Raw genomic sequence first — 17,232 nt, forward strand, 5'->3', positions numbered from 1 at the left:
ACACACAGATACACACACATAGACATATACACACCCAGGCTCACACACACACACACACATAGACGTACACACACCCAGACTCACACACACACACATAGACGTACACACACCCAGACTCACACACAGGCCCGCGCCCCTTGTCCCCTGCCCCCTGGTCTCCCTCTTGCTAATTCGCTCACGTCAGAAAGCGCACACCCTCACGATGTCTTTACCTAAATTATGTTCCACTAGTTCAGAATTGGCTGTTTGTCAGGTTCCGAAAATTCGGTGAGCTTTAGCTCCTTGCTCCGCACCGCAGCACACCTGCGCACCTGCCCCGGGGGGTCCGGGGGGTCGTGAGAACCGGCCCACGCCGGCCGGTCGGGGCTCCGGGCGCGCCGCCTCCTGCTCTCCTGGCCGGAGGGAACCGCACGCACAGTCTCCCACTCGTCCCTCAGCTGGGCGAAGCCCCACACACTGTCCCCGTCGCCTCCGGCTGGCTCAGTCAGTTAGGCGTCCGGCTCTGGCTCGGGTCACGATCTCATGGTTCACGGTTCGAGCCCCAGGTCAGGCTCTATCCTGACAGCTCGGAGCCTGGAGCCTGCTTCGATTTCTGTGACTCCCTCTCTCTGCCCCTCCCCTCCTCTCTCTCTGTCTCTCAAAAATAAACACTAAAAAAATAAAAAATAAATAAATGTGACAATGGAATGAGAAAATCATAGTTCTAAAAAACAAATACAACAAAGCAGTTTCAAAATTTACCCACTGAACAGGCAGGCGGAGCCCAGGGTGGGGAAGGACGGTGAGGTCGGGCTCAGATGCATGCGGGTCTCCAGCCAGCACCGGGCCCCTCGGCTCTGCTCTTCTCGCAGGCTGCCCGTTAGTCAGCACCAGTGGGGACAGTGTGCCCTGGGCCCCCGGTGACGAGTCCCACAGCAGGAACCGCGTGTGTGCAGCCTCCACAGTCTCCCCTGGGCTGCAGGGCTCGGCCACCGGAGCGCAGCAGCCAACCTGAAGGCCGGGCTGGCAGCGTGGGGCCGTGACGCCTCCCAGGAAACCATCCCCTGACTCCCGTCTCTTCAGAAGGATTCCTAGCTGGGGCTCTGCTTTTACACCCACCGAATGGTGGGAGAGATAAATCGTGGGCCCAGTTAGCAATGGCCGCTATGGCCCGTTCCTGTTCTTGTTGTGCTTCGGCATGCGTAAATGGGGCCTAAGTCGTTGTTTGAAGAACTTGGTCTTCAAAACTGTTTGGCTTGAGACGGGGAAGTTCACTGACGTTCAAGGCTTAAGGGATTTTTCCGTTTAAGTTAAATTAGTTCATGACCCACCAGACGTCCCTACTTTGAGCCTGGGGATACTCGACTGCCAGATTTCACAAGCAGACAGACACACAAACACAGGGCACCCGGTTAAACTTGACTATCAGACAATGAATAACTTATCAGCATAAGGAAGCCCATGCAAGGTTTGGGACACATTTATACCAATAAAAACGTGTTACCTACAAGTTACATGGACTGGGCGTCTGTTGTGTCCGGCAGACCTCTCTGCACCCCCAGGGGTCCTCCGGGGCTGTGGCCCACGCGGCCCAGCTCAGTGCGTCCTGGAGGCTGAAAGTGGAGCCACGCCGCCTTCCCAGATAAAACCCAGATCCATACAGACAGTCAGGGATGGTCTTGTATTTTCCAAGAATTTTGAAGTTTACTTCCAGATCATTTAATAAAATTAGTCTAAAAGTTCGAAAACACCCACACGACTGCTTGCGTCCGCTTGGCACCTGGCGCAGGTGTCCAGCCTGCATCGCTCTGTGTCCACATCAAGTTGTCCAAAACTCGGCCATCGAGACACAGACGAGGGTCTTCTGTGAAGCGTGGAGTGGGCTTGGGCCTGGCGGCGACGTGACGTCCCACACACGGTACAAAAGCAGGTGGACGCACGGGTCCAACTGGGAAGGGCGGCCGGACCGGGGTTCACGCGCCCGTCCAGACCACCGGCCCGGGCAGCTCGGTGCCCCAGGCCCCGTTCAAGCGGCCGGTTTGAGCTGAACATCCCTTGTCACATTAAACTGTTGGTTTTATTTAGTGTTGTAACTTGTGCGTAGCTTTTCAGTTGTACAAGAATCAAAAGAATAAGGATTTTATATCTAACGATCTGTGGCATATTTTAAGTAACATAAAAAATCATTTATGACAATATTGTGAGTATATGAGATTTATTTGTTCTTTTTGGAGATTCTACACTGACCTCATTCTGAGAATCTCAGCAGAGGTGACAGTGACACGGGACCCTCTCCTGCTTTTCTCTCCTCGTGGTTGGTTTGTCTAGCTGCTGGCACCACGGTCCCTTGGGCCACACTGTCGAGCCTGAGACGCCCCTTCAGGAAGCAGGGCACAGGGTGCGCTTCAGTTCGCTGCTGCCCAGAGTGTGAAGGGGTTGGGGGTGGCGGGGAAAGAAGGAAAACCCGAGACCCCCTGGTGTGTCCACCGCCCCCCAGCCCCTCCCATGCTGCATGCGGCAGGACCGGAACGGACAGGTGGGCTAACTCCAAGCACAGGTGGCGTCCATGGCGGATGCTGGGGGCTGCTGGGGTGACTGCACCCCCTAGTTGCGAGGTGTGGGCGGGGCTAACCTGGCAACCCGAGTTTCCAAAAGCTTCTTTGGGAGAGTCAGTCCCAACATAGCAAGCCTATTTGCATGGTTATTTTTTTTTTTTGCTAGCCAAAATTTAAATCAAGACAAATGAACTCCAAAATGCTGACATTAAAAAAAGAAGAAGAAATTATACAGCATTTTTTTCTAAATTTTGAATGTAACTGGAAAATTTTAGATCCCCTCTTTATTAAAAACAAACAAAAAAACAAGTTCAGATCAGTTCATCTACTTCTTCACACAGGATTGTAAATAAAACCAAAGGAAACTAAACCACAGAAATGTGTTAAAGTGCACTGCAGATGTGAGTTGAACCCACCAGCAGCTTGGATTTGAGGTTGAAACCCCATCCTCAAGTTTAAGGCGTCTTGGACTTGACCCTGAGACTCTATCACCTTCTGAGTTTAAATTGCACTGATCCCAGCGACACAGAGGCTGCGTTTTCAGCAGAGTCATCTAGGGTTTTGGCTGAACACAGTTAACATGATTGTAAAATGTTTTACTAACCTCTTTTGACTACTGGCTTATTTGAAACAAAAGTTACACAAGCACAGGCTGTGTTCAGCTGTCACACTAAGTAAACTCTTAAGTGAGAGAACTTTCTGGAACAAATTTTTTAAGATTAAAAAGTAAAATTTTTAGAGACTTCAGGAAAACAATCTTTTGAAGTCAGTCAGAAGGCATTTTCTATTTACTCAACAAGACAGAGGGTTGGTGATCCAAGGTGGCCCAGCAGCCCGGCGGAGGACAGTTCTGGGCCAGGGATGGCAGGCTCCATGGACTGACCACAACGGCTGGACACCACGGCCAGACCGGAGGCACCGGGCCCTCACGCGGTTAGCTCCAGGCCGGAGAAGGGCGGCTGCGGAGAAAGATCTCCTTCCCACAACATTAAAAAAACATGGCGGAGAGCTTCGCCACGGCCATGAGCAGAGTCGGGCCACAGTCGCTCCTGCGTGTGCAAATTCTCAGTCCACTCGAGGCATCTGATGGAGGCGCACTTGAGGGGCTCAGTTGGCAAGTGTCCGACTCAGCTTTAGCGCAGGTCAGGATCCATGGTTTGCGGACGGAGCCCCGCATCGGGCTCCAAGCAGACGGCACAGGGCTTGCTTGGGACCCTCTCTTTTCCCTTCTCTCTGCCCCTCCCCGCTCATGCTCTCTCTCAAAAAAAAAATTAATTAAAAAAACAATGCCAATCGAGCACTTAGGGGGACAGTTGACTCAGCCCCAGCGCCCTGCGCTGAGTGTTCCTCCCTCGGAGGGTCATACGAATGTCTGTCTCATCGTTTAATTTAGCTGTGGTTCTAATACGGCTCACTTAAAAAAAATATCCTTAGTGCTGTGAAGTAAACCAAAAAAGACACAAAGCAAAAGTCTGCTGTTCACTTACTCACCACCTACACAAGTGCTGCCAGGTCAGCCCCGGGGTTAAAAAGGGGATCATAAGTCCCACGGGTCTGTCCCCAACCCCGATCCGTCCCACTCACAGGGTTCACTGCTTTTCTGTCCACACAAGTAAGCACCTACTTGCTTTCCTGAAAAGGTTTAACAGTAAGCATATGATAGTGTCGTGTGCTGTTGAACTTTATCAAAATAGGATCAGGCGGGGGACGGTCCTTTGAATTCCCTCAGGGTTCTGTCTGCGAGATGCACCTGTTACCGCTTGGGCCGCGGTCCCTTTAGCTGTGCTGCCCTACGTGAGTCCGCTCCTGAGGCTCCCCTGCGCGGGAGGTGGGGGCTGCTTGCAGATCTGGGGGGCGGCGGGGCCCGTGCTGCGAATCACCTGCTGCCGCTCCGGGCTCGCGAGCATGAGTCACCCGCTAAGGGCAGCTTGCTGGTGCACAGGGATAGATGTCACCATCTTTAGAGAGGAACTCAAACTATTTTCAGGAGGTTCACCCATCCATACCCCGCCCTGTGCGGGTGCTGCCTGCAGAGCAGGTAGACGGTCTCAGACGTGGCCATGCCGGTCGCTGAGGGGTTGCACCCGCCGCTTGGTCTAATTTGCATCCCTGGGCAGTTACTGAGACGGGGCATCTTTCCATCCACTCACTGACACTAGGGCATCCATCTTTGGGAGCCGAAGTCTCTTACTTAATTCTCCTTAATGGTGATTGCCTCACTGTGTTCATATGCAGATGATCTTAATATAGTTTGGATAAGAGTTCTCTGGTCATTAAATGAATAGCCTTCCTTTGTGTGCTTTCCCTTTTCTCTTTCAATGAGTGTCTTTTCTTTTTTAGAAATAGAGAGTGAGGGAGAGCATGAGTGAGGGCGGGGCAGGTGGGGTGGACAGAGGAGAAGGGAGAGAATCTTTAGCCGGCTCCAAGCTCAGCCCAACACGGGGCTCGATCTCTTGACCCCATGACTCTGAGATCATGAGCTGCGCTGAAATCGAGAGTGGGGACACTTAACTGACTGAGGCACCCAGACGCCCCTCCATGGGTGTCCCGACGAATAGAAATTCTTTTCTATTTTGGCCAATGCTAACCTCTTGAAAGGTTGATTTAACTTCTTTTTTTTTTTTTTCTAATGTAGACATTTCAGGCTATAATTGAGCCTTTAAGTATGCCTTAGTAGAATTTCATGTTTTCATGTTGATTATTTTCTCTGCCACTCATTTTATACTGGTTTTAAATTTCATGCTGATTTTTTAAGTGTATTTATTTTGCGAGACAGAGGTAAAGAGAGAGAGAGAGCAGGGAGGAGCAGCGAGAGTGGGGGAGGGAGAATCCTAAGCAGGCTCTGCACTGTCAGCACAGAGCCCAACTCAGAGCTCAATCCCATGAACCGTGAGATTGTGACCTTGGCCAAAATCGAGAGTCCCATACTTAACTGACTGAGCCACCCAGGTGCCCCAATTTTTCCTTAAACATCTGTGTTATTTGGAAGTTAAATGTTTAATTTCCAAACATATCAATGTTTTCTATCCATCCCTTTGATAGAAATTTCTGGCTTGTTTCACTGTGGTCAGAGAACCTGTTCTGTATGAATTCAATACGTTGGATTTGGTGGGACTCTGAGTCCAGTGAACTCGGTGACACTCGGGAAAGGTGTCCTATGTCCTTACAAGACAACAAAAGCAGCACCTTAAGTTTCATAAAGGGCTGAGGTATTAGAACTACTACTATTTCCTTTGACAGATGAAGAAACTAAGTGAGGCCACACTTGTGAAGTCCATGATTGAAAGACGAGGCACACTCCACACATCACTGAAACGTTTGGAAGCCATTGCATGTGCAGTGATATTAGGCTTAGGAATTTGCAAGGATTTTCGGAGCTCTGCCCCAGGAATTGGGGGTCAGAGACCGGTATCTGTGGATTTCCCCCTGTCCTCTCATGGGTGTTAAACTACGTTCCCAGTACACTTACTCGTGAGCTAGTATCCTTTCTACCATGAGACAAATGTTGCCAGTAGCTGAGACCCCTTACAACCACTAAAGAAAATAAAACTTCAAACCTCTATATTAAAAAAAGAAAACTTCCGTGTTTTGGGATGGATTATTGCATAATCCGCACAGTTATCAAGCTCTGACGTAACCGCTTGGAGATTTTAGCGCATCTTGTGCTCCCGTGACTCGATCACACCTGGTTGGCTGGGGAAGAGGGCGGGTCCACAGCTGGTGGCCAGGCCGCTGAGACCCGATGCCGGGATCTGAGCCGACTCCTGGGAGCCGCCCGGAGGTGCGCGTCCGCGGTCCCTGGCACCCGCGCAGCCCATGCGCCGGGCCTGCGGTCCCCTCCTGGCCGATGCATCGATCACCCTTGGGACTGTGCTCATCAACACCATCCTACGGAGCGCAGAGAAGTTCAGAGAGATTGTCACAACTTTATGCCCCGACACCGTGGGGCCACAGACAGGGTGACGTTTTGCCCTGGTGAGCTCTAGCCAGTCACGAGTTCGGCCTGTGTTCTCTACCAAAAAGCTGGATGCTGTTTTCACCTGAAGTAGAGTCAAAGCGACCCGAACAAAGTCTGCGTGACTCCACTCTTGTGCCTGCACTCAGCAGGGTCTGGAGGGTCCTCGGCGTGCTCCAGGGTCTGGCCCACGGCCACGGCTGGTCCCACCCAGAGCAAGATCGGCAAACCCTGTGAATACTTCCTAACATCTTTTTCTGCCTGTACTTTTCCTTTTACTCCAAATTCCCACAGAATTGACAGTGAGAGCCAACCTTGGCAGCCCCACCGTCGGCAGGGAGCTGCCTGCCCTCTGGGCTCCAAGGAGTAGGGCTCGTGGGCCGAGGACAAGGGTGCTGGGGCCAGAGACTCCCCTTGGCTGGAGCAGGGACCCCATTCCGCCCCACGCCGACCTGCGCGGCTGGCTGTGGGGGTGTGTGAACGAGCTGACGACCTCGTGCCCAGTGCCGGTGGCGCCAAGTCGGCTGTGGGGTCCTCAGCACGTTCTGTCAGCGCCTCCTTTGTCTCTGCCCTTCACCCCAGAAGAAGAGGGTTCCCATCATTTACACCCAGGATGGCGCTCACCGCGGTGTCTGATTTTAACCAGAATCTTTATGGATTCAGGCTTTTACCAGTTTCCTTCAGGAGAGGCCCCAACCTTTCCAATAAAAGTTCACTTCTACAGATTTCAAATTACAATCCCACCTTGTGACACATTTTTTTGAGGTAGCTGTCCTTAGGGCTAGTCAATCAGCTAACGTCTAGCGAGGGCTTGGATGCCCCGTCCGGCGGTTCCGTAAGGAGGGAAACATGGCTCTTCTGTCTTGGAGTAGAGGGAACGCCACAGAGAGTGTCTTTTGAAAATAAACATTCACACCATCAAGAGACAGCCTACTGTGCCTAAATGTGTTACCTCGTCTCCCTTTCCTCACACCGGTGACCTAGGACGCACCCCTGACATAGACTGACTGTTAAATAAACAAGAGAGGAAGTACCACTTACCTTAGAATTCTTGTATTGAAACATTTTCCCATTAAAACTGCATTTGAACACAAGGGAAGGGAAGGAAAAAACAACAAAGAGGGAGGCAAACTGTAGGAGTGTCTTGAACACAGAGAACAAGCTGAGCGTGGCTGGAGTGGAGGGGGGCAGGGGCAGGCGGGGGAGGGGCATGGAGGGGGCACTGGTGGAGACGAGCTCTGGGTGTCCTACATGAGCGCCGAATCACCGGGTTCTACTCCGGAAGCCAACACCACACTGCATGTTAACTAACTAGAATTTAAATAAACAAGGAAAATAATAATAGCTTTAAAAAAGCTGAGCCCTGACCCACCCACCAGATCGCGTCTCCCACGGCACGCTAAGCCTCCACCGGGGTCCGAGACGGCCCTGCTCACACTGCGGGAAGGCGCCCGGGGTCTTCTCTGCGGAGCGCGCCGTCTTGGCCCATCACGGAGTCTGAGTTCGCAGGTGGAGGCCGGCGGGCTGGCCGTGCGGTGCGCGCACTTCGCGCAGGCCTCTCTGGCCCAGCGGTCTCCGTCCTCCCGCGGGCAGCGCCTCTGCTCCTACGACGGCGGGCACGGGTGTAAGTGGCTGAGCCAAGGGAGAGGCGCCGGGAGCGAGCTCGGCTCCGGCCCGGCCGGCCGTCTGCACCTGCTCGCCGGGACTCAGTTACCAGGCCTGGCGTCACTTCCCTTGTTTCAGTTCTCTCCGAAGAGACGCTCAGACTCTCTTTCCAGAGGGGTTTTAGCAGCTCACCCTCTCGCCTTCCCAGACATGCTCAGTCAGCGGTGTCTGGACCGCAGATGGCCCTCAGCGAGGACCCCCACGGGGCCACATATGCGAGGACCCCCACGGCGCCACATATATGAGCACCAGAGGCCTGTTCCTGAGTCCCGGGTCAGTGGGAACATAGCCCAAACTGACGCTCAGCGCCCCCGTCGGCCCCTTCAGAAAGGGAAGGAGGATGGAAGGACCAAGCTTTGTGCCCAAATGGAAGGGAAACCGGAGAGCAGGAGCCTTGCGGTCAGACAGCCAGGTGCCTCGGCTCTGGCAAGCCCCACACCCAAAGCCCGCCGTTGACCCCAACTCGTGAATCATGACGTTATTATTAGGAAAGATTGGGAAGAGGTACAAGCAAATATCCAAATGACAAAAAATAATCTATTCCTAGTTTGTTTTCATGTCAAGTTACATAAATAAAAACCATCTGGTTTTCTACATCTTTTAACAGTCTTCTTAGGTTACAGGAAGTTTTCTCAAACTGCCAGGGGACACAGGCGACATGTGTCACTACTTAGAACCAAGGCGTGCAAACATCACCAGCATGAGGACTTGAAATAACCTCGTGTGCTCTTTGTAATGCTCCTCGAGGCTCGTCAGGGATTCTAGAAACGATTTTTTTATTCCCAGCAAATGTGTAATGGCTTAACAAAGGCCACTTCTTAGCTATTTCTCACTAACAAAGGAGATAAGAAAATGTCTTTTTGACTCCACAAAGAACAGACATCCGGTTCTCCCCTCAAGACCCCGAAGTCACCGCCATGTGACTCCAGACCCGCCGAAGGAAGGGCACAGCTCACTCGGCAAGTCGTCCAGTCTCGTGGCTTTTCCAGGGAAGAGTGGCCGCCATTGTTTAGGTGTGCTGTCTTAGTCACAGCACTTAGTTCTTGGGCACCAAACACCAGTATAAGGAAAAATGTAAGTATATAAAGCCCGGAAGTGTCAGTGACCAGCAGCCACGTATACGGCTGCCCTGGTCCAGACGGTGATCCCACGGGTTGGCCCTAAAGGGTAAATTCTACATCAAAAGTTCGACCTCCAGGAGTATTCCTAAACCGACAGTGCCCCCTGGCCCTCACAGGCGTAAATGATTTCCTCTTTAAAGAAGAGCATTTCATCAGGCTATTGAGTGCGTCTCCGTATTATTAGTTGAACCACATATGAAGTCACAATTAAAAATTACCAAAACTACTGAAAAAAAATACCACCATGAAGGAGAGTCACACCAGAACAACCAGAACAAAACTAGAACATTGAGACCAAGGAGAAAAGACTATAACAAATAACCAGACATAATTAAAAATATAAAACTTGTAGCCATGAAAAATATAATCACTATAATTAGAAACTCGGGGATTAGTTCAAATGAATGATGAGAGATTAGTAAAATGAGGATTTCTCTGAAGAAACAGCACAAGAAGTAGCCAGAGCGGAAGTGAGCCAGTAAGTATGAAAGAGCTTAAAAAGGACACAGTAGACTAACGAATTCTACTGTGTCTCTAAACTGAATCCAGAATAAAAGGATGTTTCAAATTCTTTTAAATTCATTTAAAAATGGAACAGAAAACTCTTTTGGAAGAGTTAATAGCTGAATATACACTAAGTGTGACAAAAAAAATCCCCACACCTAGCCCTATTCCAATAAAGCTCAGAACACCAAACAAAAAGACAAGATTTTAAACACAGCTAGAGAGACAAGAAAGCATCTTAAATGGAATAATAACTAAACTATCAGAATATTTTCAAAAAGAAACAATGAAAATTAGAGACAGAAGAATACAATTTTCAAGGATCTGAAAGAAAAGAATTGCCAGCCAAGAATGGTGTGCCTCGCAAAATCAAATTCAAGAACAAGGGCAACAGAAAACATTCAAGATCAACAAGAAGAGTCGTTTCCAAGTAGAACATTGTTAAAAATAGTGCTAAACAACAGGCTTCAGGAAGGAGAAAATACTCACTGAATGAAAGTAAGAAATGGGGAAAAAAGGAATAAAGAGAAAAAAAGATAATTATGTGGGTAAATATAGGCAAATATATGGTAAATAATAATAAATAATAATGTTTTGGGGGGTTAGATACAATAAAATAATATAAAAAACTAGAATACACAGAAACGACTGCGTGTAAGCTGGGAACGACAAGCGATGTGAAAACATTCTGCTCCAGAGTTCCTCCTGCGAAGGCTGCAGCTCTCGTGTTCTCTTTCTCTACTGTCTTCATCAGGCTTTGCTAGTGGGATGATTCTGGTCTTTTAAATAGTTGAAAGTATCCCTCCCTCTTTTATTTTCTGAAAGAGGTTTTGTAAAATCGGTGTCAATTCTTTTCTAATATTTGGGAGAACTCCAGTGAAATCATTTGAGCCTGGAGATTTCTTTTTGGAGAGCTTTTCAGTTACCAATTCGAAGGCTTTAATGGTTATGGTACTATTCTCATTATGTATTTCATCTTCATTGAGATTTTGTATTTTGTGGTTTTCGAGGAAGTGGTTCATGTCGTCTAGGTTGTTTTGATTTATGAGCCTAACTTGCTTGTTGTATTCCCTTATTCTCCTTTTACTAGCTGTAGGGTCTGTAATGATGGTCTTGGTTTTATTCCGCATGCTGCTAATCTGTGCCTTCTCTCTCCTTATAGGTCAGTCATGCGACTCTATAAATCCCATTGCTCTTTCAAAGAAGTAGCTTTTGGTTTTACTGATTTTTTAATTGAATTTCTATTTTCAACTTCAATGATTTTTCTTTTTTATTGTTTCTTTTCACCTACTTACTTTTGATGTATTTTCTTTTTTCTAGTTCATTTAGGTGGGAACTTAGATTATTGATCTGAGACCTTTGCTCTTTTCTAATATAAACACTTTCTGTTACACACTTTCCTCTGAGCATCACTTGAACTACATCCCAAGTACTTTTACGTGTTGTGTTTTCATCGCCCTTCAGAGCATTTAATTTTTAAGTTTTCTTTTGCAACTTCCTTTTACAATCATGAGCCATTTGGAAGGCTGTTGTTTAATTTTCTTGTATTTGGAAATTTCCCTGTCAACTTTCAGTTATTGTTTCTAGTTTGCTTCCGTTATATCAGAGAATATACTGTTTGACTTCAATTATTTTCAATTGTTCTATGACCCAGGATACAGTCTATCTTGTTGAATATTTCATGGTATTTGTAAAAAAGTGTATTGTTGTTGGCTGGGATGTTCTATACACATCATTTAGATACGGTTGATTGGTTACGTTGTTCAGATCTCTATATCCTAGCTGTTTCTCTAATAGTTCTGTTAGTCACTAAGAGGGAATGTTGGAATCCCCAACTCTTACTGTGGATCTGCCTCTTTCTCCTTTCAGCTCTATCTGTTGTTGTTGTAAGTCTGTTTTCAGCTTTAGTAAGGTATAATTGACAAATAAAATCATATATATTTAAAGTGTACAGTGCGATGATTCGATACATCGACTTTGTGAAATGATTTCCACAATCAGGCTAACACACCCACCACTTCGCATAGTTACCTTCTTAGTTTTGTGGTGAGAATGCTTAAAATCTACCACTTTAACAAATCTCAAGTGTATAATTACTAACTATGGTCGCCCTGCTGTACAATAGATCACTATGCAGTACTTTTTTGTCTTAAAATTGTCAACTCATGTATTTTGAGGCTCGGTTGCTTGGCACATATGTATTTCAGATCATTGTGATTTCCTGATGGGTTGATTTCTTGATCATTTATTTCTAGTAATTTTCTTTGCTCTAAAGCCTACTTTTTCAGATAATCAATATAGTCACTTCTGCTCTTTTGAATTTCTGGTTGCACACATCTCTCTTTCCACCTTCCTGCTGTCAGGCTAGCTATGTGAAATTAAAGTGACTTCTCATAAAGTGCATATGGTTGGTGATTTCCTTATCCACTCTGCCAATCTTTGTCTTGATCAGTATATTTGGGCTGTTTATATTTATTGTGATTTATTCCATGTTAGAGCTTATCTGCTGTCATTTTATGATTTGGCTTCTTACCTTTCCTTGTTTCTCATTTCTGTTAATGTTTTTTTTCCTTCTTTGTGTTAGTTAAATATTATTTCGCGTTCCGTCCTAATTTACTTACAGTATTTTTGAGTGAGTCTCTTTGTACAGTGTTCATAGTAGACGCTCTGGATATTACAATACATGTGAATGGCTTATCACACTCTACTGGTACCAACACTTTGTCACTTTGAGTGGATGTAGAACCTCACTTGTACTTATGTGACTTCCCCTTTCCTGCTTTTCAATATCCTTGTCTTGTTTGTCAAATGGAGTTATGATTTGTGTCATAATTATCAAATATAACTTATAGAATCATGAGAAAATGTGTTTAATATAGACGCCTGTATTCATGCTTCCTATGGTTCCTTCTTCCATCTCGCTTTATCATTGTCTTTATCACTGAAATTTTCCCTGTAGCCAGAATGTAAGCACAGACTTGCTAGTGATAAATTCTTTTTACTTTTCCTTCATCTAAATATGTATTTAGTTCCTTGTAATTTCTCAACGTTATTTTTTCAGACACTGACTTTGCAGTTAACAGCTCTTTTCCATCACTCAAAAGTTGCACTAATGGGGTGCCTGGGGGGCTCAGTCCGTTGGGCCTCCAACTCTTGATTTCAGCTCAGGTCATGATTCCAGGGTCATGGGGTTGAGCCCTATGTGGGCTCTGCATTGAGCATGGAGCCTGTTTAAGATTCTCTCTCTTTCTCTCTCTCCCTTTGCCTCTCTCCCTTGCCTGTGGTCTCTCTCTCTCTCTCTAATAAAAAAATAAATAGGGCGCCTGGGTGGCTCAGTCAGTTAAGCATCCAACTTCAGCTCAGGTCATGATCTCACAGTTCGTGGATTCGAGACCCACATCAGGCTCTGTGTTGACAGCTAGCTCAGAGCCTGGAGCCTGTTTCAGATTCTTTGTCTCCCTCCGTCTCTGACCCTCCTCTGCTCCTGCTGTCTCTCTCTCTCTGTCTCTCTCTCTCTCTCTCTCTCTCTCTCTCTCAAAAATAAATTAAAAAACATTTAAGAAAAACTTAAAATAAATTAATAAAAATTTAAAAGTATGCTGACAGTAAGAAGAAAATAAAGAAAAAAAAAGACAAGAGACAATAAGGAAAGGAAAAGATAGTGTGTGCTCTCTTTTGCCCTCTATTGTTTCAGAGGAGAGATCATTTGAGCTGGTGTTTTCCTATAAGCAATGTATTGTTTCTTTCTGGCTGCTTTCAAGATCTTTTGCCTTTAGTTTTCAGAATTTAATTATGTGTTTTGATGTGAATTTCTTTGGATTGATTCTGTTTGGAATTTGCTCAGTCTCTTGAATCTGTAATTTGCATTTTTTGCCAAGTTTGGGATGTCACTGTTTCCTGGAGTGCTCCTTCGGCCCTGCTCTCTTCCTCCTCCGGGACTCTCACGAGGAAAGCATCGGGTCTTCTATTAGTCCCACAGGTCCCTCTACTACGCATGTCCTCATTTTTTTTGGTTCTGTTTTTTTTCTTTCTATCCAGACTCAGTGAATCCTGTTTATCGGTCCTGAGACCCGTGAGGCCGTCCTCTCTCATCTCTGCACAAGTACTGCCCGTCCAGCGGTTTTTTAAATTTCTATCATTGGTTCTGTCAGTTTTGTCATTTCTGTTGGGGTCAGTTATAACTTTTCTGTCTTTGCTGAGATGAACTTGTCTTTTCTTTAAGTCAGGCTACGCTTCCTTACTCATGCAGAATGTCAATCACCTGTGAGCTCATGCCACAGGACGCCAGTCACAGACTCGGTGTTAAGTCACAGACCCGCCCAGCTGCTTCTGACTGTCAGTCTAAAATATCTTATTGGAATGTTTTACTAATTCAGCCCTATGTGCGTAAAACCAAGTTGAGGCAATGTCTCATTATCAGAATTTTGTGCACCAGAGAAGGGACTATGGGGTGCTCCAAGTAGAGCTCAAGAGAGACGGATGGAAGGAAGTCTGTTCATCTTCTTCAACCAAAGAGAGCACGAGAATTATCTTACCATTATTATGTCTTAACATCATGTGTAAGATTTTATATTAAAAATAGAGAGGAGGGGCACCTGGGTGGCTCAGTGGGTTAAGCGTCCAGCTTTGGCTCAGGTCGTGATCTCATGGTTTGTGGGTTCAAGCCCCACGTTGGGCTCTGTGCTGACAGCTCAGAGCCTGGATCCTGTCTTCGGATTCTGTGTCTCCCTCTCTCTCTGATCCTCCCCTGCTCGCACTGTCTCTGTCTCTCAAAAATAAATAAAAACCATAAAAAATTAAAAAAAATAAAAATAAAGAGAAGGGTTCTGCTGCTGAAGGATTCAGAACATTATAGACCCAGAGGCCTATGAAGTTCATAGAAGCAGCTTAGTAACGGGCATCGGGACTGAAGGGCTAACAATGCTGACAGTTTCCATTTTTTCATGTTTTCAGAGAATTTGTAATAGTTTTCTGAAGGCTTTTTTTTATGACAGCTGCTTTAAAACCGTTGTCAGATGATTCCAAAGTCTGACTCATCTCGGGCTCCGCGTCCGCCGAGCGCCTTCACATTCAAGCCTGGGCCTGTCCCAGGTCCCCGAGTGAGACGCCGCCACATGCGTGTTGGAGAGAGAGGGAGAGGTCTCAGCCCCTGGGGCGAGGCTGCTGTCCGGGCTGGGCGCTCGTGGGGCAGACCCGGCGCTGGGGTTCCTCGGGGCCCCTGCGCTGCGGGAGGAGAGCCTCAGGCCCCGGAGGCCCGGAGGCCGCGGAGGCCGCCCATCAGGGTCAGAGACTGCCCTGCGCTCTTAGGCGGGGAGGCAGGATGAGGCCCCGATGGGCGCTGCCTCTGGCTGCCGGCAGGGTCCTGAGTCTGGCCCCTCGGCCGGGGCAGAGCCGTGGTCGCCTGGTGCCGGACAGCCGAGGCAGCGCTGCTACCTGGACTTTGCTCTGATGCGAGGCTTGGGTCTGGGCGCCCTTCAGACACCCCCTGCTGAGGGCCCCCCCCGCCCCCGTCCTGGGGCCACCCCCACCCCCTTTGTCCAACCGCGTCGGGGATTCTCTGAAGCAGGTCCTCACCATCTCGGAAGATCAGAAGTTCTGCTTAAACTATAGGGTAAGCTGTGGTCTTGCACAACGTCAAGGTAAAAGTCAGTAGAGGAATAGAATGGACACATCCTAAATCAGAAGAACAAAGGAAAAGAGAGCGTTAAGGATAAGAACAGTACCGGTCGCTTACGGGTGCTGACTGCGCGCTGGGCGCACACCCTCCTGCACACAGAGGCACCTGCCGCCCAGCTCTGGTGAGTCTAGTTTTCATCTCGCTGAATATCCCAGCGTTCCTGTGTCCAGACCCAGCCTTGTCCTTGAACTCCCGGTTTGTATGGAAATCGCTCCCTGAAATCTCCACTTGGACACAGAGATCGTTGAAACAACATGTCCAAACCCAAACTGTGGTCTCCTCAAACCCAGCCGATTCCTTGGGGACTTCTCGCACCTGTGAGTGACCGCGTCTGCCTTCCAGTGGCTCAGGTCACACTCCCGGGGCCACCGTCGGCCCCCTGGCCCTCATCACACAGATCCGGTCCCTTGGCACGTCCAGCTGCGCTGCCCACGTGTCCGCATGTCCCGTGCTGGCAACCTGCGCCACGCCACCCAGGCACCTCAGGACGTCACTACAGTGTCCCACGTAATTAGTGCCGTGGCCCCTGAGCGTTCTCGCTGCCTCTTCCTCTGGCCGTGGTGGTGAGAGGACAGCCAGGGTCATCCAGCCGGAAGTTAAGTCAGAGGCACTCAGGCCCCCGACTCGGGCGCCCGGCGTCCCCTTCTCCGGAGGAAGACCCACCACGGCGTCGGCAAGCCCTTGTGCGCTCTCCCCACTCCCAGAGCCTCTTGTTCTGGAGACTGGACATTGTCTGCTCATCCATCTCCTCCAACTCCACACTCCCTGCCGCCCTGCTGTGTGCCCAGGAGGCCGACCTTTATGACCTGTGTCTACACAGTCCCTTTCCCTCTGGCTTCCGTCTTGGTTAGAATGGGTGACGCCCGTGGGGGGTCGGGACGGGCGAGGACCAAAGCGGGTCATTGTCTTCCTCCCCTTCTTCTCAGTGAAGGGTTGGCAGAGTCTGTTCCCCCTGATGCCCAGTGACTCGCAGGAGCCGCGGGTCTCCACGGGCTCAGTAACTTCAGGCCTCGGCACAGAGTCATCTACCTTGACCCTGACCACACCTTCGTACCTTTTCTGAATCCCATCTTTGTCTGCAGGGGCCCTGGCTTCCTCCCGTGTCCCTTCTCTGCTCTAGCAGGGCACCAGCACGCTCCCGCCTCGGTGCCTGGCATCCGCTGCCCTCTGTGCCGGGACCGGCCCGGCTCTGGGTGGACGCCCCCGGGCTCTCCACACACGACCATCAGGGCCACCTTCCCTCCCAAGTCGTGATCATCGTATCGAAAGTCGCAATATCCACTTCCTACCCAACACTCTTGCTTCCCTTGTGTCCTGGCTCTTTCTACGTAAAACCACAACCTGATGAAAGCGAGGGAGGGAGAAGCTGGCCACGCCGGGTGCTGCGGTCACCTGGGGGGGGTCTTCTGACTGGAAAGCACCCTACCCGATGCTCCTGATGCATTATTTCTGGAAATACTCAGGCTACTCCTGTGAGGTCAGTACCCTTTCTCTTTCCTTTTAGAAATGAGTCCGCACAGGCTGTGCAGCTCACCGCCAGACTCGAGTGGCCGGGGTCGGGCCGGGACTGGAAACACTCACTGCTTTAAACCCGGTGATGCCAGCCCTGCAGAACCGCCGCCCGGCGCTCGCGGGCGCTCGGAGGGGGGAACTGAACACGTGTTCTTTGGCACGTGGGCGCCGTGAGCTGCGACCTCCTGGAGTCACGGGCACCGGGCGGTCGTGAGCTCCGCCGCCGCTGCCTGGTCACCGCAGCCCCGGCCGCGGACCTGCCGT

Source organism: Suricata suricatta, chromosome 7 (genome assembly GCF_006229205.1).
Source record: "Suricata suricatta isolate VVHF042 chromosome 7, meerkat_22Aug2017_6uvM2_HiC, whole genome shotgun sequence".
NCBI classification, from domain to species: domain Eukaryota; kingdom Metazoa; phylum Chordata; class Mammalia; order Carnivora; family Herpestidae; genus Suricata; species Suricata suricatta.